This window comes from Nematostella vectensis, chromosome 9 (genome assembly GCF_932526225.1).
Source record: "Nematostella vectensis chromosome 9, jaNemVect1.1, whole genome shotgun sequence".
NCBI classification, from domain to species: Eukaryota; Metazoa; Cnidaria; class Anthozoa; order Actiniaria; family Edwardsiidae; genus Nematostella; species Nematostella vectensis.
This window is the reverse complement of record NC_064042.1, coordinates 16,732,788-16,759,752: the sequence shown is the minus strand read 5'-3', so window position 1 is coordinate 16,759,752 and position 26,965 is coordinate 16,732,788. Positions and strand designations below refer to the sequence as shown.

General features: G+C 42.6%; 28 non-coding genes across 28 annotated transcripts; all 28 read left to right on the top strand.

Moving 5' to 3' along the window:
• Positions 1-1,497: 1,497 nt before the first annotated feature.
• Positions 1,498-1,583, top strand: Trnam-cau. Its single transcript is given in 2 exon segments — positions 1,498-1,534; positions 1,548-1,583. It is a non-coding gene; the product is annotated as a tRNA-Met (tRNA).
• Positions 1,584-2,022: 439 nt separating this feature from the next.
• Positions 2,023-2,108, top strand: Trnam-cau. Its single transcript is given in 2 exon segments — positions 2,023-2,059; positions 2,073-2,108. It is a non-coding gene; the product is annotated as a tRNA-Met (tRNA).
• Positions 2,109-2,903: 795 nt separating this feature from the next.
• On the top strand, positions 2,904-2,989 carry Trnam-cau. The gene is given in 2 exon segments: positions 2,904-2,940; positions 2,954-2,989. It is a non-coding gene; the product is annotated as a tRNA-Met (tRNA).
• Positions 2,990-3,257: 268 nt separating this feature from the next.
• Positions 3,258-3,343, top strand: Trnam-cau. The gene is given in 2 exon segments: positions 3,258-3,294; positions 3,308-3,343. It is a non-coding gene; the product is annotated as a tRNA-Met (tRNA).
• Positions 3,344-4,137: 794 nt separating this feature from the next.
• Trnam-cau lies at positions 4,138-4,223 on the top strand. The gene is given in 2 exon segments: positions 4,138-4,174; positions 4,188-4,223. It is a non-coding gene; the product is annotated as a tRNA-Met (tRNA).
• Positions 4,224-4,664: 441 nt separating this feature from the next.
• Positions 4,665-4,750, top strand: Trnam-cau. Its single transcript is given in 2 exon segments — positions 4,665-4,701; positions 4,715-4,750. It is a non-coding gene; the product is annotated as a tRNA-Met (tRNA).
• Positions 4,751-5,017: 267 nt separating this feature from the next.
• Positions 5,018-5,103, top strand: Trnam-cau. The gene is given in 2 exon segments: positions 5,018-5,054; positions 5,068-5,103. It is a non-coding gene; the product is annotated as a tRNA-Met (tRNA).
• A 621-nt stretch (positions 5,104-5,724) lies between these two features.
• Positions 5,725-5,810, top strand: Trnam-cau. The gene is given in 2 exon segments: positions 5,725-5,761; positions 5,775-5,810. It is a non-coding gene; the product is annotated as a tRNA-Met (tRNA).
• A 794-nt stretch (positions 5,811-6,604) lies between these two features.
• Positions 6,605-6,690, top strand: Trnam-cau. Its single transcript is given in 2 exon segments — positions 6,605-6,641; positions 6,655-6,690. It is a non-coding gene; the product is annotated as a tRNA-Met (tRNA).
• A 91-nt stretch (positions 6,691-6,781) lies between these two features.
• Positions 6,782-6,867, top strand: Trnam-cau. The gene is given in 2 exon segments: positions 6,782-6,818; positions 6,832-6,867. It is a non-coding gene; the product is annotated as a tRNA-Met (tRNA).
• Positions 6,868-7,484: 617 nt separating this feature from the next.
• Positions 7,485-7,570, top strand: Trnam-cau. The gene is given in 2 exon segments: positions 7,485-7,521; positions 7,535-7,570. It is a non-coding gene; the product is annotated as a tRNA-Met (tRNA).
• A 972-nt stretch (positions 7,571-8,542) lies between these two features.
• Trnam-cau lies at positions 8,543-8,628 on the top strand. The gene is given in 2 exon segments: positions 8,543-8,579; positions 8,593-8,628. It is a non-coding gene; the product is annotated as a tRNA-Met (tRNA).
• Positions 8,629-9,242: 614 nt separating this feature from the next.
• Positions 9,243-9,328, top strand: Trnam-cau. Its single transcript is given in 2 exon segments — positions 9,243-9,279; positions 9,293-9,328. It is a non-coding gene; the product is annotated as a tRNA-Met (tRNA).
• A 441-nt stretch (positions 9,329-9,769) lies between these two features.
• On the top strand, positions 9,770-9,855 carry Trnam-cau. The gene is given in 2 exon segments: positions 9,770-9,806; positions 9,820-9,855. It is a non-coding gene; the product is annotated as a tRNA-Met (tRNA).
• A 267-nt stretch (positions 9,856-10,122) lies between these two features.
• Positions 10,123-10,208, top strand: Trnam-cau. The gene is given in 2 exon segments: positions 10,123-10,159; positions 10,173-10,208. It is a non-coding gene; the product is annotated as a tRNA-Met (tRNA).
• A 621-nt stretch (positions 10,209-10,829) lies between these two features.
• Trnam-cau lies at positions 10,830-10,915 on the top strand. The gene is given in 2 exon segments: positions 10,830-10,866; positions 10,880-10,915. It is a non-coding gene; the product is annotated as a tRNA-Met (tRNA).
• Positions 10,916-11,711: 796 nt separating this feature from the next.
• Trnam-cau lies at positions 11,712-11,797 on the top strand. Its single transcript is given in 2 exon segments — positions 11,712-11,748; positions 11,762-11,797. It is a non-coding gene; the product is annotated as a tRNA-Met (tRNA).
• Positions 11,798-12,586: 789 nt separating this feature from the next.
• On the top strand, positions 12,587-12,672 carry Trnam-cau. Its single transcript is given in 2 exon segments — positions 12,587-12,623; positions 12,637-12,672. It is a non-coding gene; the product is annotated as a tRNA-Met (tRNA).
• A 620-nt stretch (positions 12,673-13,292) lies between these two features.
• Trnam-cau lies at positions 13,293-13,378 on the top strand. Its single transcript is given in 2 exon segments — positions 13,293-13,329; positions 13,343-13,378. It is a non-coding gene; the product is annotated as a tRNA-Met (tRNA).
• A 267-nt stretch (positions 13,379-13,645) lies between these two features.
• On the top strand, positions 13,646-13,731 carry Trnam-cau. The gene is given in 2 exon segments: positions 13,646-13,682; positions 13,696-13,731. It is a non-coding gene; the product is annotated as a tRNA-Met (tRNA).
• Positions 13,732-14,352: 621 nt separating this feature from the next.
• Trnam-cau lies at positions 14,353-14,438 on the top strand. Its single transcript is given in 2 exon segments — positions 14,353-14,389; positions 14,403-14,438. It is a non-coding gene; the product is annotated as a tRNA-Met (tRNA).
• A 972-nt stretch (positions 14,439-15,410) lies between these two features.
• Positions 15,411-15,496, top strand: Trnam-cau. The gene is given in 2 exon segments: positions 15,411-15,447; positions 15,461-15,496. It is a non-coding gene; the product is annotated as a tRNA-Met (tRNA).
• A 1,142-nt stretch (positions 15,497-16,638) lies between these two features.
• Trnam-cau lies at positions 16,639-16,724 on the top strand. Its single transcript is given in 2 exon segments — positions 16,639-16,675; positions 16,689-16,724. It is a non-coding gene; the product is annotated as a tRNA-Met (tRNA).
• A 268-nt stretch (positions 16,725-16,992) lies between these two features.
• On the top strand, positions 16,993-17,078 carry Trnam-cau. The gene is given in 2 exon segments: positions 16,993-17,029; positions 17,043-17,078. It is a non-coding gene; the product is annotated as a tRNA-Met (tRNA).
• Positions 17,079-18,050: 972 nt separating this feature from the next.
• Positions 18,051-18,136, top strand: Trnam-cau. The gene is given in 2 exon segments: positions 18,051-18,087; positions 18,101-18,136. It is a non-coding gene; the product is annotated as a tRNA-Met (tRNA).
• A 1,142-nt stretch (positions 18,137-19,278) lies between these two features.
• On the top strand, positions 19,279-19,364 carry Trnam-cau. The gene is given in 2 exon segments: positions 19,279-19,315; positions 19,329-19,364. It is a non-coding gene; the product is annotated as a tRNA-Met (tRNA).
• A 1,145-nt stretch (positions 19,365-20,509) lies between these two features.
• On the top strand, positions 20,510-20,595 carry Trnam-cau. The gene is given in 2 exon segments: positions 20,510-20,546; positions 20,560-20,595. It is a non-coding gene; the product is annotated as a tRNA-Met (tRNA).
• A 1,668-nt stretch (positions 20,596-22,263) lies between these two features.
• Trnam-cau lies at positions 22,264-22,349 on the top strand. The gene is given in 2 exon segments: positions 22,264-22,300; positions 22,314-22,349. It is a non-coding gene; the product is annotated as a tRNA-Met (tRNA).
• Positions 22,350-26,965: the final 4,616 nt, after the last annotated feature.

The following is a 26,965-nucleotide window of genomic DNA, read 5'->3' as shown; positions in this document are numbered from 1 at the left end:
ATATTTTTTTCTTTTGAAAACGAATGACTCTATGACTGGTTTGACGAAAACACCACAAACACGCATAGAGAAGACACATTACTTATGTTAGCCTCGTTAGCGCAGTAGGCAGCGCGTCAGTCTCATAATCTGATTTAGAAATATGAAGCTTCGTGAGTTCGATCCTCACACAGGGCATATTTTTTTCTATTGAAAACGAATGACTCTATGACCGGTTTGACGAAAACACCACAAACACGCATAGAGAAGACACATTTTTCAGGTTGGCCTCGTTAGCGCAGTAGGCAGCGCGTCAGTCTCATAATCAAATGTAGAAATCTTAAGGTCGTGAGCTCAATCCTCAGACGGGGCATATTTTTTCTTTTGAAAACGAAAGACTCTATGACCGGTTTGACGAAAACACCACAAACACGAATAGAAAAGGCACATTTCCCATGTAGGCGTCGTTAGCGCAATAGGCAGCGCGTCAGTCTCATAATCAAATCTAGAAATCTGAAGGTCGTGAGTTCGATCCTCACACGGGGCACAATTTTTTTTCTTTTGAAAACGAATGACTCTATGAGCGGTTTGACAAAAAACACAACAAACACGCATAGAGAAGACACTTTTCTCATGTTGGCCTCGTTAGCGCAGTAGGCAGCGCGTCAATATCAGAATCGAATGTAGAAATCTGAATGTCGTGAGTTCGATCCTTAGACGGGGCATATTTTTTTCTTTTGAAAACGAATGACTCTATGACCGGTTTGACGAAAACACCACAAACACGTATAGAGAAGACACATTTCTCAGGTTGGCCTCGCTAGCGCAGTAGGCAGCGTGTCAGTCTCATAATCAAATGTAGAAATCTGAAGGTCGTGAGTTCGATCCTCACACGGGGCATATTTTATTCTTTTGAAAACGATTGACTCTATGACCGGTTTGACAAAAAAACACCACAAACACGCATAGAGAATACACTTTTCTCATGTTGGCCTCGTTAGCGCAGTAGGCAGCGCGTCAGTCTCATAATCGAATGTAGAAATCTGAAGGTCTTGAGTTCGATCCTCACGCGGGGCATATTTTTCTCTTTTGAAAACAAATGACTCTATGAGCGGTTTGAGAAAACACCACAAACACGCATAGAAAAGACGCATTTCTCATGTTGGCCTCGTTAGCGCAGTAGGCAGCGCGTCAGTCTCATAATCAAATCTAGAAATCTGAAGGTCGTGAGTTCGATCCTCACAAGGGGCACATTTTTTTTCTTTTGAAAACGAATGACTCTATGAGCGGTTTGACAAAAAACACAACAAACACGCATAGAGAAGACACTTTTCTCATGTTGGCCTCGTTAGCGCAGTAGGCAGCGCGTCAGTATCATAATCGAATGTAGAAATCTGAATGTTGTGAGCTCGATCCTCAGACGGGGCATATTTTTTTTCTTTTGAAAACTAATGACTCTATGACCGGTTTGACGAAAACACCACAAACACTCATAGAGAAGACACATTTCTCATGTTAGCCTCGTTAGCGCAGTAGGCAGCGCGTCAGTCTCATAATCAAATGTAGAAATCTGAAGGTCGTGAGTTCGATCCTCACACGGGGCATATTTTTTTTCTTTTGAAAACGAATGACTCTATGACCGGTTTGAAGAAAACACCACAAACACGCATAGAGAAGACATATTTTTCATGTTGGCCTCGTTAGCGCAGTAGGCGGAGCGTCAATATCATAATCGAATGTAGAAATCTTAATGTTGTGAGTTCGATCCTCACACGGGGCATATTTTTTCTTTTGAAAACGAAAGACTCTATGACCGGTTTGACGAAAACACCACAAACACGCATAGAAAAGACGCATTTCTCATGTTGGCCTTGTTAGCGCAGTAGGCAGCGCGTCAGTCTCATAATCGAATGTAGAAATCTGAATGTCGTGAGTTCGATCCTCAGACGGGGCATATTTTTTTCTTTTGAAAACGAATGACTCTATGACTGGTTTGACGAAAACACCACAAACACGCATAGAAAAGACACATTTCTCATGTTGGCCTCGTTAGCGCAGTAGGCAGCGCGTCAGTCTCATAATCAAATCTAGAAATCTGAAGGTCGTGAGTTCGATCCTCACACGGGGCACAATTTTTTTTCTTTTGAAAACGAATGACTCTATGAGCGGTTTGACAAAAAACACAACAAACACGCATAGAGAAGACACATTTTTCAGGTTGGCCTCGTTAGCGCAGTAGGCAGCGCGTCAGTCTCATAATCTGATTTAGAAATATGAAGCTTCGTGAGTTCGATCCTCACACAGGGCATATTTTTTTCTATTGAAAACGAATGACTCTATGACCGGTTTGACGAAAACACCACAAACACGCATAGAGAAGACACATTTTTCAGGTTGGCCTCGTTAGCGCAGTAGGCAGCGCGTCAGTCTCATAATCAAATGTAGAAATCTTAAGGTCGTGAGCTCAATCCTCAGACGGGGCATATTTTTTCTTTTGAAAACGAAAGACTCTATGACCGGTTTGACGAAAACACCACAAACACGAATAGAAAAGGCACATTTCCCATGTAGGCGTCGTTAGCGCAATAGGCAGCGCGTCAGTCTCATAATCAAATCTAGAAATCTGAAGGTCGTGAGTTCGATCCTCACACGGGGCACAATTTTTTTTCTTTTGAAAACGAATGACTCTATGAGCGGTTTGACAAAAAACACAACAAACACGCATAGAGAAGACACTTTTCTCATGTTGGCCTCGTTAGCGCAGTAGGCAGCGCGTCAATATCAGAATCGAATGTAGAAATCTGAATGTCGTGAGTTCGATCCTTAGACGGGGCATATTTTTTTCTTTTGAAAACGAATGACTCTATGACCGGTTTGACGAAAACACCACAAACACGCATAGAGAAGACACATTTCTCATGTTAGCCTCGTTAGCGCAGTAGGCAGCGCGTCAGTCTCATAATCAAATGTAGAAATCTGAAGGTCGTGAGTTCGATCCTCACACGGGGCATATTTCTTTTCTTTTGAAAACGAATGACTCTATGACCGGTTTGACGAAAACACCACAAACACGCATAATGAAGACACATTTCCCATGTAGTCGTCGTTAGCGCAATAGGCAGCGCGTCAGTCTCATAATCAAATCTAGAAATCTGAAAGTCGTGAGTTTGATCCTCACACGGGGCACATTTTTTTTTCTTTTGAAAACGAATGACTCTATGAGCGGTTAAACAAAAAACACAACAAACACGCATAGAGAAGATACTTTTCTCATGTTGGCCTCGTTAGCGCAGTAGGCAGCGCGTCAGTCTCATACTCAAATCTAGAAATCTGAAGGTCGTGAGTTCGATCCTCACACGGGGCATATTTTTTTTCTTTTGAAAACGAATGACTCTATGACCGGTTTGACAAAAAACACAACAAACACGCATAGAGAAGACACTTTTCTCATGTTGGCCTCGTTAGCGAAGTAGGTAGCGCGTCAGTCTCATACTCAAATCTAGAAATCTGAAGGTCGTGAGTTCGATCCTCACACGGGGCATATTTTTTTTCTTTTGAAAACGAATGACTCTATGACCGGTTTGACGAAAACACCACAAACACGTATAGAGAAGACACATTTCTCAGGTTGGCCTCGCTAGCGCAGTAGGCAGCGTGTCAGTCTCATAATCAAATGTAGAAATCTTAAGGTCGTGAGCTCAATCCTCAGACGGGGCATATTTTTTCTTTTGAAAACGAAAGACTCTATGACCGGTTTGACGAAAACACCACAAACACGAATAGAAAAGGCACATTTCCCATGTAGGCGTCGTTAGCGCAATAGGCAGCGCGTCAGTCTCATAATCAAATCTAGAAATCTGAAGGTCGTGAGTTCGATCCTCACACGGGGCACAATTTTTTTTCTTTTGAAAACGAATGACTCTATGAGCGGTTTGACAAAAAACACAACAAACACGCATAGAGAAGACACTTTTCTCATGTTGGCCTCGTTAACGCAGTAGGCAGCGCGTCAGTATCACAATCGAATGTAGAAATCTGAATGTCGTGAGTTCGATCCTTAGACGGGGCATATTTTTTTCTTTTGAAAACGAATGTCTCTATGACCGGTTTGACGAAAACACCACAAACACGCATAGAGAAGACACATTTCTCATGTTAGCCTCGTTAGCGCAGTAGGCAGCGCGTCAGTCTCATAATCAAATGTAGAAATCTGAAGGTCGTGAGTTCGATCCTCACACGGGGCATATTTCTTTTATTTTGAAAACGAATGACTCTATGACCGGTTTGACGAAAACACCACAAACACGCATAGAGAAGACACATTTTTCAGGTTGGCCTCGTTAGCGCAGTAGGCGGCGCGTCAATATCAGAATCGAATGTAGAAATCTGAATGTCGTGAGTTCGATCCTCAAACGGGGCATATTTTTTCTTTTGAAAACGAATGACTCTATGACCGGTTTGACGAAAACACCACAAACACGCATAGAGAAGACACATTTCTTATGTTGGCCTTGTTAGCGCAGTAGGAAGCGCGTCAGTATCATAATCAAATCTAGAAATCTGAAGGTCGTGAGTTCGATCCTCACACGGGGCACATTTTTTTTCTTTTGAAAACGAATGACTCTATGAGCGGTTTGACAAAAAACACAACAAACACGCATAGAGAAGACACTTTTCTCATGTTGGCCTTGTTAGCGCAGTAGGTAGCGCGTCAGTCTCATACTCAAATCTAGAAATCTGAAGGTCGTGAGTTCGATCCTCACACGGGGCACATTTTTTTTCTTTTGAAAACGAATGACTCTATGACCGGTTTGACAAAAACACCACAAACACGTATAGAGAAGACACATTTCTCAGGTTGGCCTCGCTAGCGCAGTAGGCAGCGTGTCAGTCTCATAATCAAATGTAGAAATCTGAAGGTCGTGAGTTCGATCCTCACACGGGGCATATTTTATTCTTTTGAAAACGATTGACTCTATGACCGGTTTGACAAAAAAACACCACAAACACGCATAGAGAATACACTTTTCTCATGTTGGCCTCGTTAGCGCAGTAGGCAGCGCGTCAGTCTCATAATCGAATGTAGAAATCTGAAGGTCGTGAGTTCGATCCTCACACGGGGCACATGTTTTTTTTTCTTTTGAAAACGAATGACTCTATGAGCGGTTTGACAAACAACACAACAAACACGCATAGAGAAGAGACTTTTCTCATGTTGGCCTCGTTAGCGCAGTAGGCAGCGCGTCAGTCTCATAATCAAATGTAGAAATCTGAAGGTCGTGAGATCGATCCTCACACGGGGCATATTTTTTTCTTTTGAAAACGAATGACTCTATGACAGGTTTGACGAAAACATAACAAACACGCATAGAGAAGACACATTTCTCATGTTGGACTCGTTAGCGCAGTAGGCGGCGCGTCAGTATCATAATCGAATGTAGAAATCTGAATGTCGTGAGTTCGATCCTCACACGGGGCATATTTTTTCTTTTGAAAACGAAAGACTCTATGACCGTTTTGACGAAAGCACCACAAACACGCATAGAAAAGGCACATTTCCCTTGTAGTCGTCGTTAGCGCAATAGGCAGCGCGTCAGTCTCATAATCAAATCTAGAAATCTGAAAGTCGTGAGTTTGATCCTCACACGGGGCACATTTTTTTTTCTTTTGAAAACGAATGACTCTATGAGCGGTTAAACAAAAAACACAACAAACACGCATAGAGAAGATACTTTTCTCATGTTGGCCTCGTTAGCGCAGTAGGCAGCGCGTCAGTCTCATACTCAAATCTAGAAATCTGAAGGTCGTGAGTTCGATCCTCACACGGGGCATATTTTTTTTCTTTTGAAAACGAATGACTCTATGACCGGTTTGACAAAAAACACAACAAACACGCATAGAGAAGACACTTTTCTCATGTTGGCCTCGTTAGCGAAGTAGGTAGCGCGTCAGTCTCATACTCAAATCTAGAAATCTGAAGGTCGTGAGTTCGATCCTCACACGGGGCATATTTTTTTTCTTTTGAAAACGAATGACTCTATGACCGGTTTGACGAAAACACCACAAACACGTATAGAGAAGACACATTTCTCAGGTTGGCCTCGCTAGCGCAGTAGGCAGCGTGTCAGTCTCATAATCAAATGTAGAAATCTGAAGGTCGTGAGTTCGATCCTCACACGGGGCATATTTTATTCTTTTGAAAACGATTGACTCTATGACCGGTTTGACAAAAAAACACCACAAACACGCATAGAGAATACACTTTTCTCATGTTGGCCTCGTTAGCGCAGTAGGCAGCGCGTCAGTCTCATAATCGAATGTAGAAATCTGAAGGTCTTGAGTTCGATCCTCACGCGGGGCATATTTTTCTCTTTTGAAAACAAATGACTCTATGAGCGGTTTGACGAAAACACCACAAACACGCATAGAAAAGACGCATTTCTCATGTTGGCCTCGTTAGCGCAGTAGGCAGCGCGTCAGTCTCATAATCAAATCTAGAAATCTGAAGGTCGTGAGTTCGATCCTTAGACGGGGCATATTTTTTTCTTTTGAAAACGAATGACTCTATGACCGGTTTGACGAAAACACCACAAACACGCATAGAGAAGACACATTTCTCATGTTAGCCTCGTTAGCGCAGTAGGCAGCGCGTCAGTCTCATAATCAAATGTAGAAATCTGAAGGTCGTGAGTTCGATCCTCACACGGGGCATATTTCTTTTATTTTGAAAACGAATGACTCTATGACCGGTTTGACAAAAAACACAACAAACACGCATAGAGAAGACACTTTTCTCATGTTGGCCTCGTTAGCGCAGTAGGTAGCGCGTCAGTCTCATACTCAAATCTAGAAATCTGAAGGTCGTGAGTTCGATCCTCACACGGGGCACATTTTTTTTCTTTTGAAAACGAATGACTCTATGACCGGTTTGACAAAAACACCACAAACACGTATAGAGAAGACACATTTCTCAGGTTGGCCTCGTTAGCGCAGTAGGCAGCGCGTCAGTCTCATAATCAAATGTAGAAATCTGAAGGTCGTGAGATCGATCCTCACACGGGGCATATTTTTTTCTTTTGAAAACTTATGACTCTATGACAGGTTTGACGAAAACACCACAAACACGCATAGAGAAGACACATTTCTCATGTTGGACTCGTTAGCGCAGTAGGCGGCGCGTCAGTATCATAATCGAATGTAGAAATCTGAATGTCGTGAGTTCGATCCTCACACGGGGCATATTTTTTCTTTTGAAAACGAAAGACTCTATGACCGTTTTGACGAAAGCACCACAAACACGCATAGAAAAGGCACATTTCCCATGTAGTCGTCGTTAGCGCAATAGGCAGCGCGTCAGTCTCATAATCAAATCTAGAAATCTGAAAGTCGTGAGTTTGATCCTCACACGGGGCACATTTTTTTTTCTTTTGAAAACGAATGACTCTATGAGCGGTTAAACAAAAAACACAACAAACACGCATAGAGAAGACACTTTTCTCATGTTGGCCTCGTTAGCGCAGTAGGTAGCGCGTCAGTCTCATACTCAAATCTAGAAATCTGAAGGTCGTGAGTTCGATCCTCACACGGGGCACATTTTTTTTCTTTTGAAAACGAATGACTCTATGACCGGTTTGACAAAAAACACAAGAAACACGCATAGAGAAGACACTTTTCTCATGTTGGCCTCGTTTGCGAAGTAGGTAGCGCGTCAGTCTCATACTCAAATCTAGAAATCTGAAGGTCGTGAGTTCGATCCTCACACGGGGCATATTTTTTTTCTTTTGAAAACGAATGACTCTATGACCGGTTTGACGAAAACACCACAAACACGTATAGAGAAGACACATTTCTCAGGTTGGCCTCGCTAGCGCAGTAGGCAGCGTGTCAGTCTCATAATCAAATGTAGAAATCTGAAGGTCGTGAGTTCGATCCTCACACGGGGCATATTTTATTCTTTTGAAAACGATTGACTCTATGACCGGTTTGACAAAAAAACACCACAAACACGCATAGAGAATACACTTTTCTCATGTTGGCCTCGTTAGCGCAGTAGGCAGCGCGTCAGTCTCATAATCGAATGTAGAAATCTGAAGGTCTTGAGTTCGATCCTCACGCGGGGCATATTTTTCTCTTTTGAAAACAAATGACTCTATGAGCGGTTTGACGAAAACACCACAAACACGCATAGAAAAGACGCATTTCTCATGTTGGCCTCGTTAGCGCAGTAGGCAGCGCGTCAGTCTCATAATCAAATCTAGAAATCTGAAGGTCGTGAGTTCGATCCTCACAAGGGGCACATTTTTTTTCTTTTGAAAACGAATGACTCTATGAGCGGTTTGACAAAAAACACAACAAACACGCATAGAGAAGACACTTTTCTCATGTTGGCCTCGTTAGCGCAGTAGGCAGCGCGTCAGTATCATAATCGAATGTAGAAATCTGAATGTTGTGAGTTCGATCCTCAGACGGGGCATATTTTTTTTCTTTTGAAAACTAATGACTCTATGACCGGTTTGACGAAAACACCACAAACACTCATAGAGAAGACACATTTCTCATGTTAGCCTCGTTAGCGCAGTAGGCAGCGCGTCAGTCTCATAATCAAATGTAGAAATCTGAAGGTCGTGAGTTCGATCCTCACACGGGGCATATTTTTTTTCTTTTGAAAACGAATGACTCTATGACCGGTTTGACGAAAACACCACAAACACGCATAGAGAAGACATATTTTTCATGTTGGCCTCGTTAGCGCAGTAGGCGGAGCGTCAATATCATAATCGAATGTAGAAATCTTAATGTTGTGAGTTCGATCCTCACACGGGGCATATTTTTTCTTTTGAAAACGAAAGACTCTATGACCGGTTTGACGAAAACACCACAAACACGCATAGAAAAGACGCATTTCTCATGTTGGCCTCGTTAGCGCAGTAGGCAGCGCGTCAGTCTCATAATCGAATGTAGAAATCTGAATGTCGTGAGTTCGATCCTCAGACGGGGCATATTTTTTTCTTTTGAAAACGAATGACTCTATGACTGGTTTGACGAAAACACCACAAACACGCATAGAAAAGACGCATTTCTCATGTTGGCCTCGTTAGCGCAGTAGGCAGCGCGTCAGTCTCATAATCAAATCTAGAAATCTGAAGGTCGTGAGTTCGATCCTTAGACGGGGCATATTTTTTTCTTTTGAAAACGAATGACTCTATGACCGGTTTGACGAAAACACCACAAACACGCATAGAGAAGACACATTTCTCATGTTAGCCTCGTTAGCGCAGTAGGCAGCGCGTCAGTCTCATAATCAAATGTAGAAATCTGAAGGTCGTGAGTTCGATCCTCACACGGGGCATATTTCTTTTATTTTGAAAACGAATGACTCTATGACCGGTTTGACGAAAACACCACAAACACTCATAGAGAAGACACATTTTTCAGGTTGTCCTCGTTAGCGCAGTAGGCGGCGCGTCAATATCAGAATCGAATGTAGAAATCTGAATGTCGTGAGTTCGATCCTCAAACGGGGCATATTTTTTCTTTTGAAAACGAATGACTCTATGACCGGTTTGACGAAAACACCACAAACACGCATAGAGAAGACACATTTCTTATGTTGGCCTTGTTAGCGCAGTAGGAAGCGCGTCAGTATCATAATCAAATCTAGAAATCTGAAGGTCGTGAGTTCGATCCTCACACGGGGCACATTTTTTTTCTTTTGAAAACGAATGACTCTATGAGCGGTTTGACAAAAAACACAACAAACACGCATAGAGAAGACACTTTTCTTATGTTGGCCTCGTTAGCGCAGTAGGTAGCGCGTCAGTCTCATACTCAAATCTAGAAATCTGAAGGTCGTGAGTTCGATCCTCACACGGGGCACATTTTTTTTCTTTTGAAAACGAATGACTCTATGACCGGTTTGACAAAAACACCACAAACACGTATAGAGAAGACACATTTCTCAGGTTGGCCTCGCTAGCGCAGTAGGCAGCGTGTCAGTCTCATAATCAAATGTAGAAATCTGAAGGTCGTGAGTTCGATCCTCACACGGGGCATATTTTATTCTTTTGAAAACGATTGACTCTATGACCGGTTTGACAAAAAAACACCACAAACACGCATAGAGAATACACTTTTCTCATGTTGGCCTCGTTAGCGCAGTAGGCAGCGCGTCAGTCTCATAATCGAATGTAGAAATCTGAAGGTCGTGAGTTCGATCCTCACACGGGGCACATGTTTTTTTTTCTTTTGAAAACGAATGACTCTATGAGCGGTTTGACAAACAACACAACAAACACGCATAGAGAAGAGACTTTTCTCATGTTGGCCTCGTTAGCGCAGTAGGCAGCGCGTCAGTCTCATAATCAAATGTAGAAATCTGAAGGTCGTGAGATCGATCCTCACACGGGGCATATTTTTTTCTTTTGAAAACGAATGACTCAATGACAGGTTTGACGAAAACACCACAAACACGCATAGAGAAGACACATTTCTCATGTTGGACTCGTTAGCGCAGTAGGCGGCGCGTCAGTATCATAATCGAATGTAGAAATCTGAATGTCGTGAGTTCGATCCTCACACGGGGCATATTTTTTCTTTTGAAAACGAAAGACTCTATGACCGTTTTGACGAAAGCACCACAAACACGCATAGAAAAGGCACATTTCCCATGTAGTCGTCGTTAGCGCAATAGGCAGCGCGTCAGTCTCATAATCAAATCTAGAAATCTGAAAGTCGTGAGTTTGATCCTCACACGGGGCACATTTTTTTTTCTTTTGAAAACGAATGACTCTATGAGCGGTTAAACAAAAAACACAACAAACACGCATAGAGAAGATACTTTTCTCATGTTGGCCTCGTTAGCGCAGTAGGCAGCGCGTCAGTCTCATACTCAAATCTAGAAATCTGAAGGTCGTGAGTTCGATCCTCACACGGGGCATATTTTTTTTCTTTTGAAAACGAATGACTCTATGACCGGTTTGACAAAAAACACAACAAACACGCATAGAGAAGACACTTTTCTCAGGTTGGCCTCGCTAGCGCAGTAGGCAGCGTGTCAGTCTCATAATCAAATGTAGAAATCTGAAGGTCGTGAGTTCGATCCTCACACGGGGCATATTTTATTCTTTTGAAAACGATTGACTCTATGACCGGTTTGACAAAAAAACACCACAAACACGCATAGAGAATACACTTTTCTCATGTTGGCCTCGTTAGCGCAGTAGGCAGCGCGTCAGTCTCATAATCGAATGTAGAAATCTGAAGGTCTTGAGTTCGATCCTCACGCGGGGCATATTTTTCTCTTTTGAAAACAAATGACTCTATGAGCGGTTTGACGAAAACACCACAAACACGCATAGAAAAGACGCATTTCTCATGTTGGCCTCGTTAGCGCAGTAGGCAGCGCGTCAGTCTCATAATCAAATCTAGAAATCTGAAGGTCGTGAGTTCGATCCTCACAAGGGGCACATTTTTTTTCTTTTGAAAACGAATGACTCTATGAGCGGTTTGACAAAAAACACAACAAACACGCATAGAGAAGACACTTTTCTCATGTTGGCCTCGTTAGCGCAGTAGGCAGCGCGTCAGTATCATAATCGAATGTAGAAATCTGAATGTTGTGAGTTCGATCCTCAGACGGGGCATATTTTTTTTCTTTTGAAAACTAATGACTCTATGACCGGTTTGACGAAAACACCACAAACACGCATAGAGAAGACACATTTCTCATGTTAGCCTCGTTAGCGCAGTAGGCAGCGCGTCAGTCTCATAATCAAATGTAGAAATCTGAAGGTCGTGAGTTCGATCCTCACACGGGGCATATTTTTTTTCTTTTGAAAACGAATGACTCTATGACCGGTTTGACGAAAACACCACAAACACGCATAGAGAAGACATATTTTTCATGTTGGCCTCGTTAGCGCAGTAGGCGGAGCGTCAATATCATAATCGAATGTAGAAATCTTAATGTTGTGAGTTCGATCCTCACACGGGGCATATTTTTTCTTTTGAAAACGAAAGACTCTATGACCGGTTTGACGAAAACACCACAAACACGCATAGAAAAGACGCATTTCTCATGTTGGCCTCGTTAGCGCAGTAGGCAGCGCGTCAGTCTCATAATCGAATGTAGAAATCTGAATGTCGTGAGTTCGATCCTCAGACGGGGCATATTTTTTTCTTTTGAAAACGAATGACTCTATGACTGGTTTGACGAAAACACCACAAACACGCATAGAGAAGACACATTACTTATGTTAGCCTCGTTAGCGCAGTAGGCAGCGCGTCAGTCTCATAATCTGATTTAGAAATATTAAGCTTCGTGAGTTCGATCCTCACACAGGGCATATTTTTTTCTATTGAAAACGAATGACTCTATGACCGGTTTGACGAAAACACCACAAACACGCATAGAGAAGACACATTTTTCAGGTTGGCCTCGTTAGCGCAGTAGGCAGCGCGTCAGTCTCATAATCAAATGTAGAAATCTTAAGGTCGTGAGCTCAATCCTCAGACGGGGCATATTTTTTCTTTTGAAAACGAAAGACTCTATGACCGGTTTGACGAAAACACCACAAACACGCATAGAGAAGACACATTTCTCATGTTAGCCTCGTTAGCGCAGTAGGCAGCGCGTCAGTCTCATAATCAAATGTAGAAATCTGAAGGTCGTGAGTTCGATCCTCACACGGGGCACAATTTTTTTTCTTTTGAAAACGAATGACTCTATGACCGGTTTGACGAAAACACCACAAACACGCATAATGAAGACACATTTCCCATGTAGTCGTCGTTAGCGCAATAGGCAGCGCGTCAGTCTCATAATCAAATCTAGAAATCTGAAAGTCGTGAGTTTGATCCTCACACGGGGCACATTTTTTTTTCTTTTGAAAACGAATGACTCTATGAGCGGTTAAACAAAAAACACAACAAACACGCATAGAGAAGATACTTTTCTCATGTTGGCCTCGTTAGCGCAGTAGGCGGCGCGTCAATATCAGAATCGAATGTAGAAATCTGAATGTCGTGAGTTCGATCCTCAAACGGGGCATATTTTTTCTTTTGAAAACGAATGACTCTATGACCGGTTTGACGAAAACACCACAAACACGCATAGAGAAGACACATTTCTTATGTTGGCCTTGTTAGCGCAGTAGGAAGCGCGTCAGTATCATAATCAAATCTAGAAATCTGAAGGTCGTGAGTTCGATCCTCACACGGGGCACATTTTTTTTCTTTTGAAAACGAATGACTCTATGAGCGGTTTGACAAAAAACACAACAAACACGCATAGAGAAGACACTTTTCTTATGTTGGCCTCGTTAGCGCAGTAGGTAGCGCGTCAGTCTCATACTCAAATCTAGAAATCTGAAGGTCGTGAGTTCGATCCTCACACGGGGCACATTTTTTTTCTTTTGAAAACGAATGACTCTATGACCGGTTTGACAAAAACACCACAAACACGTATAGAGAAGACACATTTCTCAGGTTGGCCTCGCTAGCGCAGTAGGCAGCGTGTCAGTCTCATAATCAAATGTAGAAATCTGAAGGTCGTGAGTTCGATCCTCACACGGGGCATATTTTATTCTTTTGAAAACGATTGACTCTATGACCGGTTTGACAAAAAAACACCACAAACACGCATAGAGAATACACTTTTCTCATGTTGGCCTCGTTAGCGCAGTAGGCAGCGCGTCAGTCTCATAATCGAATGTAGAAATCTGAAGGTCGTGAGTTCGATCCTCACACGGGGCACATGTTTTTTTTTCTTTTGAAAACGAATGACTCTATGAGCGGTTTGACAAACAACACAACAAACACGCATAGAGAAGAGACTTTTCTCATGTTGGCCTCGTTAGCGCAGTAGGCAGCGCGTCAGTCTCATAATCAAATGTAGAAATCTGAAGGTCGTGAGATCGATCCTCACACGGGGCATATTTTTTTCTTTTGAAAACGAATGACTCAATGACAGGTTTGACGAAAACACCACAAACACGCATAGAGAAGACACATTTCTCATGTTGGACTCGTTAGCGCAGTAGGCGGCGCGTCAGTATCATAATCGAATGTAGAAATCTGAATGTCGTGAGTTCGATCCTCACACGGGGCATATTTTTTCTTTTGAAAACGAAAGACTCTATGACCGTTTTGACGAAAGCACCACAAACACGCATAGAAAAGGCACATTTCCCATGTAGTCGTCGTTAGCGCAATAGGCAGCGCGTCAGTCTCATAATCAAATCTAGAAATCTGAAAGTCGTGAGTTTGATCCTCACACGGGGCACATTTTTTTTTCTTTTGAAAACGAATGACTCTATGAGCGGTTAAACAAAAAACACAACAAACAGGCATAGAGAAGATACTTTTCTCATGTTGGCCTCGTTAGCGCAGTAGGCAGCGCGTCAGTCTCATACTCAAATCTAGAAATCTGAAGGTCGTGAGTTCGATCCTCACACGGGGCATATTTTTTTTCTTTTGAAAACGAATGACTCTATGACCGGTTTGACAAAAAACACAACAAACACGCATAGAGAAGACACTTTTCTCATGTTGGCCTCGTTAGCGAAGTAGGTAGCGCGTCAGTCTCATACTCAAATCTAGAAATCTGAAGGTCGTGAGTTCGATCCTCACACGGGGCATATTTTTTTTCTTTTGAAAACGAATGACTCTATGACCGGTTTGACGAAAACACCACAAACACGTATAGAGAAGACACATTTCTCAGGTTGGCCTCGCTAGCGCAGTAGGCAGCGTGTCAGTCTCATAATCAAATGTAGAAATCTGAAGGTCGTGAGTTCGATCCTCACACGGGGCATATTTTATTCTTTTGAAAACGATTGACTCTATGACCGGTTTGACAAAAAAACACCACAAACACGCATAGAGAATACACTTTTCTCATGTTGGCCTCGTTAGCGCAGTAGGCAGCGCGTCAGTCTCATAATCGAATGTAGAAATCTGAAGGTCTTGAGTTCGATCCTCACGCGGGGCATATTTTTCTCTTTTGAAAACAAATGACTCTATGAGCGGTTTGACGAAAACACCACAAACACGCATAGAAAAGACGCATTTCTCATGTTGGCCTCGTTAGCGCAGTAGGCAGCGCGTCAGTCTCATAATCAAATCTAGAAATCTGAAGGTCGTGAGTTCGATCCTCACAAGGGGCACATTTTTTTTCTTTTGAAAACGAATGACTCTATGAGCGGTTTGACAAAAAACACAACAAACACGCATAGAGAAGACACTTTTCTCATGTTGGCCTCGTTAGCGCAGTAGGCAGCGCGTCAGTATCATAATCGAATGTAGAAATCTGAATGTTGTGAGTTCGATCCTCAGACGGGGCATATTTTTTTTCTTTTGAAAACTAATGACTCTATGACCGGTTTGACGAAAACACCACAAACACGCATAGAGAAGACACATTTCTCATGTTAGCCTCGTTAGCGCAGTAGGCAGCGCGTCAGTCTCATAATCAAATGTAGAAATCTGAAGGTCGTGAGTTCGATCCTCACACGGGGCATATTTTTTTTCTTTTGAAAACGAATGACTCTATGACCGGTTTGACGAAAACACCACAAACACGCATAGAGAAGACATATTTTTCATGTTGGCCTCGTTAGCGCAGTAGGCGGAGCGTCAATATCATAATCGAATGTAGAAATCTTAATGTTGTGAGTTCGATCCTCACACGGGGCATATTTTTTCTTTTGAAAACGAAAGACTCTATGACCGGTTTGACGAAAACACCACAAACACGCATAGAAAAGACGCATTTCTCATGTTGGCCTCGTTAGCGCAGTAGGCAGCGCGTCAGTCTCATAATCGAATGTAGAAATCTGAATGTCGTGAGTTCGATCCTCAGACGGGGCATATTTTTTTCTTTTGAAAACGAATGACTCTATGACTGGTTTGACGAAAACACCACAAACACGCATAGAGAAGACACATTACTTATGTTAGCCTCGTTAGCGCAGTAGGCAGCGCGTCAGTCTCATAATCTGATTTAGAAATATTAAGCTTCGTGAGTTCGATCCTCACACAGGGCATATTTTTTTCTATTGAAAACGAATGACTCTATGACCGGTTTGACGAAAACACCACAAACACGCATAGAGAAGACACATTTTTCAGGTTGGCCTCGTTAGCGCAGTAGGCAGCGCGTCAGTCTCATAATCAAATGTAGAAATCTTAAGGTCGTGAGCTCAATCCTCAGACGGGGCATATTTTTTCTTTTGAAAACGAAAGACTCTATGACCGGTTTGACGAAAACACCACAAACACGAATAGAAAAGGCACATTTCCCATGTAGGCGTCGTTAGCGCAATAGGCAGCGCGTCAGTCTCATAATCAAATCTAGAAATCTGAAGGTCGTGAGTTCGATCCTCACACGGGGCACAATTTTTTTTCTTTTGAAAACGAATGACTCTATGAGCGGTTTGACAAAAAACACAACAAACACGCATAGAGAAGACACTTTTCTCATGTTGGCCTCGTTAGCGCAGTAGGCAGCGCGTCAATATCAGAATCGAATGTAGAAATCTGAATGTCGTGAGTTCGATCCTTAGACGGGGCATATTTTTTTCTTTTGAAAACGAATGACTCTATGACCGGTTTGACGAAAACACCACAAACACGCATAGAGAAGACACATTTCTCATGTTAGCCTCGTTAGCGCAGTAGGCAGCGCGTCAGTCTCATAATCAAATGTAGAAATCTGAAGGTCGTGAGTTCGATCCTCACACGGGGCATATTTCTTTTCTTTTGAAAACGAATGACTCTATGACCGGTTTGACGAAAACACCACAAACACGCATAATGAAGACACATTTCCCATGTAGTCGTCGTTAGCGCAATAGGCAGCGCGTCAGTCTCATAATCAAATCTAGAAATCTGAAAGTCGTGAGTTTGATCCTCACACGGGGCACATTTTTTTTTCTTTTGAAAACGAATGACTCTATGAGCGGTTAAACAAAAAACACAACAAACACGCATAGAGAAGATACTTTTCTCATGTTGGCCTCGTTAGCGCAGTAGGCAGCGCGTCAGTCTCATACTCAAATCTAGAAATCTGAAGGTCGTGAGTTCGATCCTCACACGGGGCATATTTTTTTTCTTTTGAAAACGAATGACTCTATGACCGGTTTGACAAAAAACACAACAAACACGCATAGAGAAGACACTTTTCTCATGTTGGCCTCGTTAGCGAAGTAGGTAGCGCGTCATTCTCATACTCAAATCTAGAAATCTGAAGGTCGTGAGTTCGATCCTCACACGGGGCATATTTTTTTTCTTTTGAAAACGAATGACTCTATGACCGGTTTGACGAAAACACCACAAACACGTATAGAGAAGACACATTTCTCAGGTTGGCCTCGCTAGCGCAGTAGGCAGCGTGTCAGTCTCATAATCAAATGTAGAAATCTGAAGGTCGTGAGTTCGATCCTCACACGGGGCATATTTTATTCTTTTGAAAACGATTGACTCTATGACCGGTTTGACAAAAAAACACCACAAACACGCATAGAGAATACACTTTTCTCATGTTGGCCTCGTTAGCGCAGTAGGCAGCGCGTCAGTCTCATAATCGAATGTAGAAATCTGAAGGTCTTGAGTTCGATCCTCACGCGGGGCATATTTTTCTCTTTTGAAAACAAATGACTCTATGAGCGGTTTGACGAAAACACCACAAACACGCATAGAAAAGACGCATTTCTCATGTTGGCCTCGTTAGCGCAGTAGGCAGCGCGTCAGTCTCATAATCAAATCTAGAAATCTGAAGGTCGTGAGTTCGATCCTCACAAGAGGCACATTTTTTTTCTTTTGAAAACGAATGACTCTATGAGCGGTTTGACAAAAAACACAACAAACACGCATAGAGAAGACACTTTTCTCATGTTGGCCTCGTTAGCGCAGTAGGCAGCGCGTCAGTATCATAATCGAATGTAGAAATCTGAATGTTGTGAGTTCGATCCTCAGACGGGGCATATTTTTTTTCTTTTGAAAACTAATGACTCTATGACCGGTTTGACGAAAACACCACAAACACGCATAGAGAAGACACATTTCTCATGTTAGCCTCGTTAGCGCAGTAGGCAGCGCGTCAGTCTCATAATCAAATGTAGAAATCTGAAGGTCGTGAGTTCGATCCTCACACGGGGCATATTTTTTTTCTTTTGAAAACGAATGACTCTATGACCGGTTTGACGAAAACACCACAAACACGCATAGAGAAGACATATTTTTCATGTTGGCCTCGTTAGCGCAGTAGGCGGAGCGTCAATATCATAATCGAATGTAGAAATCTTAAAGTTGTGAGTTCGATCCTCACACGGGGCATATTTTTTCTTTTGAAAACGAAAGACTCTATGACCGGTTTGACGAAAACACCACAAACACGCATAGAAAAGACGCATTTCTCATGTTGGCCTCGTTAGCGCAGTAGGCAGCGCGTCAGTCTCATAATCGAATGTAGAAATCTGAATGTCGTGAGTTCGATCCTCAGACGGGGCATATTTTTTTCTTTTGAAAACGAATGACTCTATGACTGGTTTGACGAAAACACCACAAACACGCATAGAGAAGACACATTACTTATGTTAGCCTCGTTAGCGCAGTAGGCAGCGCGTCAGTCTCATAATCTGATTTAGAAATATGAAGCTTCGTGAGTTCGATCCTCACACAGGGCATATTTTTTTCTATTGAAAACGAATGACTCTATGACCGGTTTGACGAAAACACCACAAACACGCATAGAGAAGACACATTTTTCAGGTTGGCCTCGTTAGCGCAGTAGGCAGCGCGTCAGTCTCATAATCAAATGTAGAAATCTTAAGGTCGTGAGCTCAATCCTCAGACGGGGCATATTTTTTCTTTTGAAAACGAAAGACTCTATGACCGGTTTGACGAAAACACCACAAACACGAATAGAAAAGGCACATTTCCCATGTAGGCGTCGTTAGCGCAATAGGCAGCGCGTCAGTCTCATAATCAAATCTAGAAATCTGAAGGTCGTGAGTTCGATCCTCACACGGGGCACAATTTTTTTTCTTTTGAAAACGAATGACTCTATGAGCGGTTTGACAAAAAACACAACAAACACGCATAGAGAAGACACTTTTCTCATGTTGGCCTCGTTAGCGCAGTAGGCAGCGCGTCAATATCAGAATCGAATGTAGAAATCTGAATGTCGTGAGTTCGATCCTTAGACGGGGCATATTTTTTTCTTTTGAAAACGAATGACTCTATGACCGGTTTGACGAAAACACCACAAACACGCATAGAGAAGACACATTTCTCATGTTAGCCTCGTTAGCGCAGTAGGCAGCGCGTCAGTCTCATAATCAAATGTAGAAATCTGAAGGTCGTGAGTTCGATCCTCACACGGGGCATATTTCTTTTCTTTTGAAAACGAATGACTCTATGACCGGTTTGACGAAAACACCACAAACACGCATAATGAAGACACATTTTTCTGGTTGGCCTCGTTAGCGCAGTAGGCGGCGCGTCAATATCAGAATCGAATGTAGAAATCTGAATGTCGTGAGTTCGATCCTCAAACGGGGCATATTTTTTCTTTTGAAAACGAATGACTCTATGACCGGTTTGACGAAAACACCACAAACACGCATAGAGAAGACACATTTCTTATGTTGGCCTTGTTAGCGCAGTAGGAAGCGCGTCAGTATCATAATCAAATCTAGAAATCTGAAGGTCGTGAGTTCGATCCTCACACGGGGCACATTTTTTTTTCTTTTGAAAACGAATGACTCTATGAGCGGTTTGACAAAAAACACAACAAACACGCATAGAGAAGACACTTTTCTCATGTTGGCCTCGTTAGCGCAGTAGGTAGCGCGTCAGTCTCATACTCAAATCTAGAAATCTGAAGGTCGTGAGTTCGATCCTCACACGGGGAATATTTTTTTTCTTTTGAAAACAAATGACTCTATGACCGGTTTGACAAAAACACCACAAACACGTATAGAGAAGACACATTTCTCAGGTTGGCCTCGTTAGCGCAGTAGGCAGCGCGTCAGTCTCATAATCAAATGTAGAAATCTTAAGGTCGTGAGCTCAATCCTCAGACGGGGCATATTTTTTCTTTTGAAAACGAAAGACTCTATGACCGGTTTGACGAAAACACCACAAACACGAATAGAAAAGGCACATTTCCCATGTAGGCGTCGTTAGCGCAATAGGCAGCGCGTCAGTCTCATAATCAAATCTAGACATCTGAAGGTCGTGAGTTCGATCCTCACACGGGGCACAATTTTTTTTCTTTTGAAAACGAATGACTCTATGAGCGGTTTGACAAAAAACACAACAAACACGCATAGAGAAGACACTTTTCTCATGTTGGCCTCGTTAGCGCAGTAGGCAGCGCGTCAGTATCACAATCGAATGTAGAAATCTGAATGTCGTGAGTTCGATCCTTAAACGGGGCATATTTTTTTCTTTTGAAAACGAATGACTCTATGACCGGTTTGACGAAAACACCACAAACACGCATAGAGAAGACACATTTCTCATGTTAGCCTCGTTAGCGCAGTAGGCAGCGCGTCAGTCTCATAATCAAATGTAGAAATCTGAAGGTCGTGAGTTCGATCCTCACACGGGGCATATTTCTTTTCTTTTGAAAACGAATGACTCTATGACCGGTTTGACGAAAACACCACAAACACGCATAGAGAAGACACATTTTTCAGGTTGGCCTCGTTAGCGCAGTAGGCGGCGCGTCAATATCAGAATCGAATGTAGAAATCTGAATGTCGTGAGTTCGATCCTCAAACGGGGCATATTTTTTCTTTTGAAAACGAATGACTCTATGACCGGTTTGACGAAAACACCACAAACACGCATAGAGAAGACACATTTCTTATGTTGGCCTTGTTAGCGCAGTAGGAAGCGCGTCAGTATCATAATCAAATCTAGAAATCTGAAGGTCGTGAGTTCGATCCTCACACGGGGCACATTTTTTTTTCTTTTGAAAACGAATGACTCTATGAGCGGTTTGACAAAAAACACAACAAACACGCATAGAGAAGACACTTTTCTCATGTTGGCCTCGTTAGCGCAGTAGGTAGCGCGTCAGTCTCATACTCAAATCTAGAAATCTGAAGGTCGTGAGTTCGATCCTCACACGGGGAATATTTTTTTTCTTTTGAAAACGAATGACTCTATGACCGGTTTGACAAAAACACCACAAACACGTATAGAGAAGACACATTTCTCAGGTTGGCCTCGCTAGCGCAGTAGGCAGCGTGTCAGTCTCATAATCAAATGTAGAAATCTGAAGGTCGTGAGTTCGATCCTCACACGGGGCATATTTTATTCTTTTGAAAACGATTGACTCTATGACCGGTTTGAAAAAAAAACACCACAAACACGCATAGAGAATACACTTTTCTCATGTTGGCTTCGTTAGCGCAGTAGGCAGCGCGTCAGTCTCATAATCGAATGTAGAAATCTGAAGGTCTTGAGTTCGATCCTCACGCGGGGCATATTTTTCTCTTTTGAAAACAAATGACTCTATGAGCGGTTTGACGAAAACACCACAAACACGCATAGAAAAGACGCATTTCTCATGTTGGCCTCGTTAGCGCAGTAGGCAGCGCGTCAGTCTCATAATCAAATGTAGAAATCTGAAGGTCGTGAGCTCGATCCTCACACGGGGCATATTTTTTCTTTTGAAAACGAAAGACTCTATGACCGGTTTGACGAAAACACCACAAACACGAATAGAAAAGGCACATTTCCCATGTAGGCGTCGTTAGCGCAATAGGCAGCGCGTCAGTTTCATAATCAAATCTAGAAATCTGAAGGTCGTGAGTTCGATCCTCAAACGGGGCATATTTTTTCTTTTGAAAACGAATGACTCTATGACCGGTTTGACGAAAACACCACAAACACGCATAGAGAAGACACATTTCTTATGTTGGCCTTGTTAGCGCAGTAGGAAGCGCGTCAGTATCATAATCAAATCTAGAAATCTGAAGGTCGTGAGTTCGATCATCACACGGGGCACATTTTTTTTTTTCAAAACGAATGACTCTATGACCGGTTTGAAGAAAACACCACAGACACACATAGAGAAGACGCATTTCTCATGTTGGCCTCGTTAGCGCAGTAGACAGAGCGTCAGTCTCATAATCAAATGTAGAAATCTGAAGGTCATGAGTTCGATCCTCAAACGGGGCATATTTTTTTTATTTTGAAAACGAATGACTCTATGAGCGGTTTGACGAAAGCACCACAAACACGCATAGAAAAGACCCATTTCTCATGTTGGCCTCGTTAGCGCAGTAGGCAGCGCGTCAGTCTCATAATCAAATGTAGAAATCTGAAGGTCGTGAGTTCGATCCTCACACGGGGCATATTTTTTTCTTTTGAAAACGTATGACTCTATGACCGGTTTGAAGAAAATACCACAAACACGCATAGAGAAGACACATTTCTCAGGTTGGCCTCGCTAGCGCAGTAGGCAGCGCGTCAGTCTCATAATCAAATGTAGAAATCTGAAGGTCGTGAGTTCGATCCTCACACGGGGCATATTTTTTTTCTTTTGAAAACGAATGACTCTATGACCGGTTTGACGAAAACACCACAAACACGCATAGAGAAGACACATTTCTCATGTTAGCCTCGTTAGCGCAGTAGGCAGCGCGCCAGTCTCATAATCAAATGTAGAAATCTGAAGGTCATGAGTTCGATCCTCACACGGGGCATATTTTTTTTCTTTTGAAAACGAATGACTCTATGACCGGTTTGACAAAACACCACAAACACACATAGAGAAGACACATTTCTCATGTTGGCCTCATTAGCGCAGTAGGCGGCGCGTCAATATCATAATCGAATGTAGAAATCTGAATGTCGTGAGTTCGATCCTCAAACGGGGCATATTTTTTCTTTTGAAAACGAATGACTCTATGACCGGTTTGACAAAAACACCACAAACACACATAGAGAAGACACATTTTCCATGTAGGCGTCGTTAGCGCAATAGGCAGCGCGTCAGTCTTATAATCTGATTTAGAAATATGAAGGTCGTGATTTCGATCCTCACACAGGGCATATTTTTTTTCTTTTGAAAACGAATGTCTCTATGACCGGTTTGACGAAAACACCACAAACACGCATAGAGAAGACACATTTTTCAGGTTGGCCTCGTTAGCGCAGTAGGCAGCGCGTCAGTCTCATAATCAAATGTACAAATCTGAAGGTCGTGAGATCGATCCTCACACGGGTCATATTTTTTTCTTTTGAAAACGAAAGACTCTATGAACGGTTTGACGAAAACACCACAAACACGCATAGAAAAGGCACATTTCCCATGTAGGCGTCGTTAGCGCAATAGGCAGCGCGTCAGTCTCATAATGAAATCTAGAAATCTGAAGGTCGTGAGTTCAATCCTCAGACGGGGCATATTTTTTTCTTTTGAAAACGAATGACCCTATGACCGGTTTGACGAAAACACCACAAACACGCATAGAGAAGACACATTTCTCATGTTAGCCTCGTTAGCGCAGTAGGCAGCGCGTCAGTCTCATAATCTGATTTAGAAATATGAAGGTCGTGAGTTCGATCCTCACACAGGGCATATTTTTTTCTTTTGAAAACGAATGACTCTATGACCGGTTTGACAAAAAACACAACAAACACGCATAGAGAAGAGACTTTTCTCATGTTGGCCTCGTTAGCGCAGTAGGCAGCGCGTCAGTCTCATAATCAAATCTAGAAATCTGAAGGTAGTGAGTTCGATCCTCACACGGGGCATATTTTTTCTTTTGAAAACGAATGACTCTATGACCGGTTTGACAAAAACACCACAAACACACATAGAGAAGACACATTTTCCATGTAGGCGTCGTTAGCGCAATAGGCAGCGCGTCAGTCTCATAATCTGATTTAGAAATATGAAGGTCGTGATTTCGATCCTCACACAGGGCATATTTTTTTTCTTTTGAAAACGAATGACTCTATGACCGGTTTGACAAAAACACCACAAACACGCATAGAGAAGACACATTTTTCAGGTTGGCCTCGTTAGCGCAGTAGGCAGCGCGTCAGTCTCATAATCAAATGTACAAATCTGAAGGTCGTGAGATCGATCCTCACACGGGTCATATTTTTTTCTTTTGAAAACGAAAGACTCTATGAACGGTTTGACGAAAACACCACAAACACGCATAGAAAAGGCACATTTCCCATGTAGGCGTCGTTAGCGCAATAGGCAGCGCGTCAGTCTCATAATGAAATCTAGAAATCTGAAGGTCGTGAGTTCGATCCTCACACGGGGTACATTTTTTTCTTTTGAAAACGAATGACTCTTTCAGCGGTTTGACAAAAAACACAACAAACACGCATAGAGAAGAGACTTTTCTCATGTTGGCCTCGTTAGCGCAGTAGGCAGCGCGTCAGTCTCATAATCAAATCTAGAAATCTGAAGGTAGTGAGTTCGATCATCACACGGGGCATATTTTTTCTTTTGAAAACGAATGGCTCTATGAGCGGTTTGACAAAAAACACAACTAACACGCATAGAGAAGACACTTTTCTCATGTTGGCCTCGTTAGCGCAGTAGGCAGCGCGTCAGTATCATAATCGAATGTAGAAATCTGAATGTCGTGAGTTCAATCCTCAGACGGGGCATATTTTTTTCTTTTGAAAACGAATGACTCTATGACCGGTTTGACGAAAACACCACAAACACGCATAGAGAAGACACATTTCTCATGTTAGCCTCGTTAGCGCAGTAGGCAGTGCGTCAGTCTCATAATCTGATTTAGAAATATGAAGGTCGTGAGTTCGATCCTCACACAGGGCATATTTTTTTCTTTTGAAAACGAATGACTCTATGACCGGTTTGACGAAAACACCACATACACGCATAGAGAAGACACATTTTTCAGGTTGGCCTCGTTAGCGCAGTAGGCAGCGCGTCAATCTCATAATCAAATCTAGAAATCTGAAGGTCGTGAGTTTGATCCTCACACGGGGCACAATTTTTTTTCTTTTGAAAACGAATGACTCTATGAGCGGTTTGACAAAAAACACAACAAACACGCATAGAGAAGACACTTTTCTCATGTTGGCCTCGTTAGCGCAGTAGGCAGCGCGTCAGTATCATAATCGGATGTAGAAATCTGAATGTCGTGAGTTCGATCCTCAGACGGGGCATATTTTTTTCTTTTGAAAACGAATGACTCTATGACCGGTTTGACGAAAACACCACAAACACGCATAGAGAAGACACATTTCTCATGTTAGCCTCGTTAGCGCAGTAGGCAGCGCGTCAGTCTCATAATCGAATGTAGAAATCTGAAGGTCTTGAGTTCGATCCTCACGCGGGGCACAATTTTTTTTCTTTTGAAATCGAATGACTCTATGAGCGGTTTGACAAAAAACACAACAAACACGCATAGAGAAGACATTTTTCTCATGTTGGCCTTGTTAGCGCAGTAGGCAGCGAGTCAGTATCATAATCGGATGTAGAAATCTGAATGTCGTGAGTTCGATCCTCAGACGGGGCATATTTTTTTCTTTTGAAAACGAATGACTCTATGACCGGTTTGACGAAAACACCACAAACACGCATAGAGAAGACGCATTTCTCATGTTAGCCTCGTTAGCGCAGTAGGCAGCGCGTCAGTCTCATAATCGAATGTAGAAATCTGAAGGTCTTGAGTTCGATCCTCACGCGGGGCACATTTTTTTTTCTTTTGAAAACGAATGACTCTATTAGCGGTTTGACAAAAAACACAACAAACACGCATAGAGAAGACATTTTTCTCATGTTGGCCTTGTTAGCGCAGTAGGCAGCGCGTCAGTATCATGATCGCAGTAGGCGATCCTCAGACGGGGCATATTTTTTTCTTTTGAAAATGAATGACGAATATTTTTCTCTTTTGAAAACGAATGACTCTATGAGCGGTTTGACGAAAACACCGCAAACACGCATAAAAAAGACGCATTTCTCATGTTGGCCTCGTTAGCGCAGTAGGCAGCGCGTCAGTCTCATAATCTGATTTAGAAATATGAAGGTCGTGAGTTCGATCCTCACACAGGGCATATTTTTTTCTTTTGAAAACGAAAGACTCTATGACCGGTTTGACGAAAACACCACAAACACGCATAGAGAAGGCACATTTCCCATTTAGGCGTCGTTAGCGCAATAGGCAGCGCGTCAGTCTCATAATCAAATCTAAAAATCTGAAGGTCGTGAGTTCGATCCTCACACGGGGCACAATTTTTTTTCTTTTGAAAACGAATGACTCTATGAGCGGTTTGACAAAAAACACAACAAACACGCATAGAGAAGACACTTTTCTCATGTTGGCCTCGTTAGCGCAGTAGGCAGCGCGTCAGTATCATAATCGGATGTAGAAATCTGAATGTCGTGAGTTCGATCCTCAGACGGGGCATATTTTTTTCTTTTGAAAACGAATGACTCTATGACCGGTTTGACGAAAACACCACAAACACGCATAGAAAAGACACATTTCTCATGTTAGCCTCGTTAGCGCAGTAGGCAGCGCGTCAGTCTCATAATCGAATGTAGAAATCTGAAGGTCTTGAGTTCGATCCTCACGCGGGGCACAATTTTTTTTCTTTTGAAAACGAATGACTCTATGAGCGGTTTGACAAAAAACACAACAAACACGCATAGAGAAGACATTTTTCTCATGTTGGCCTTGTTAGCGCAGTAGGCAGCGCGTCAGTATCATAATCGGATGTAGAAATCTGAATGTCGTGAGTTCGATCCTCAGACGGGGCATATTTTTTTCTTTTGAAAACGAATGACTCTATGACCGGTTTGACGAAAACACCACAAACACGCATAGAGAAGATGCATTTCTCATGTTAGCCTCGTTAGCGCAGTAGGCAGCGCGTCAGTCTCATAATCGAATGTAGAAATCTGAAGGTCTTGAGTTCGATCCTCACGCGGGGCACATTTTTTTTTCTTTTGAAAACGAATGACTCTATGAGC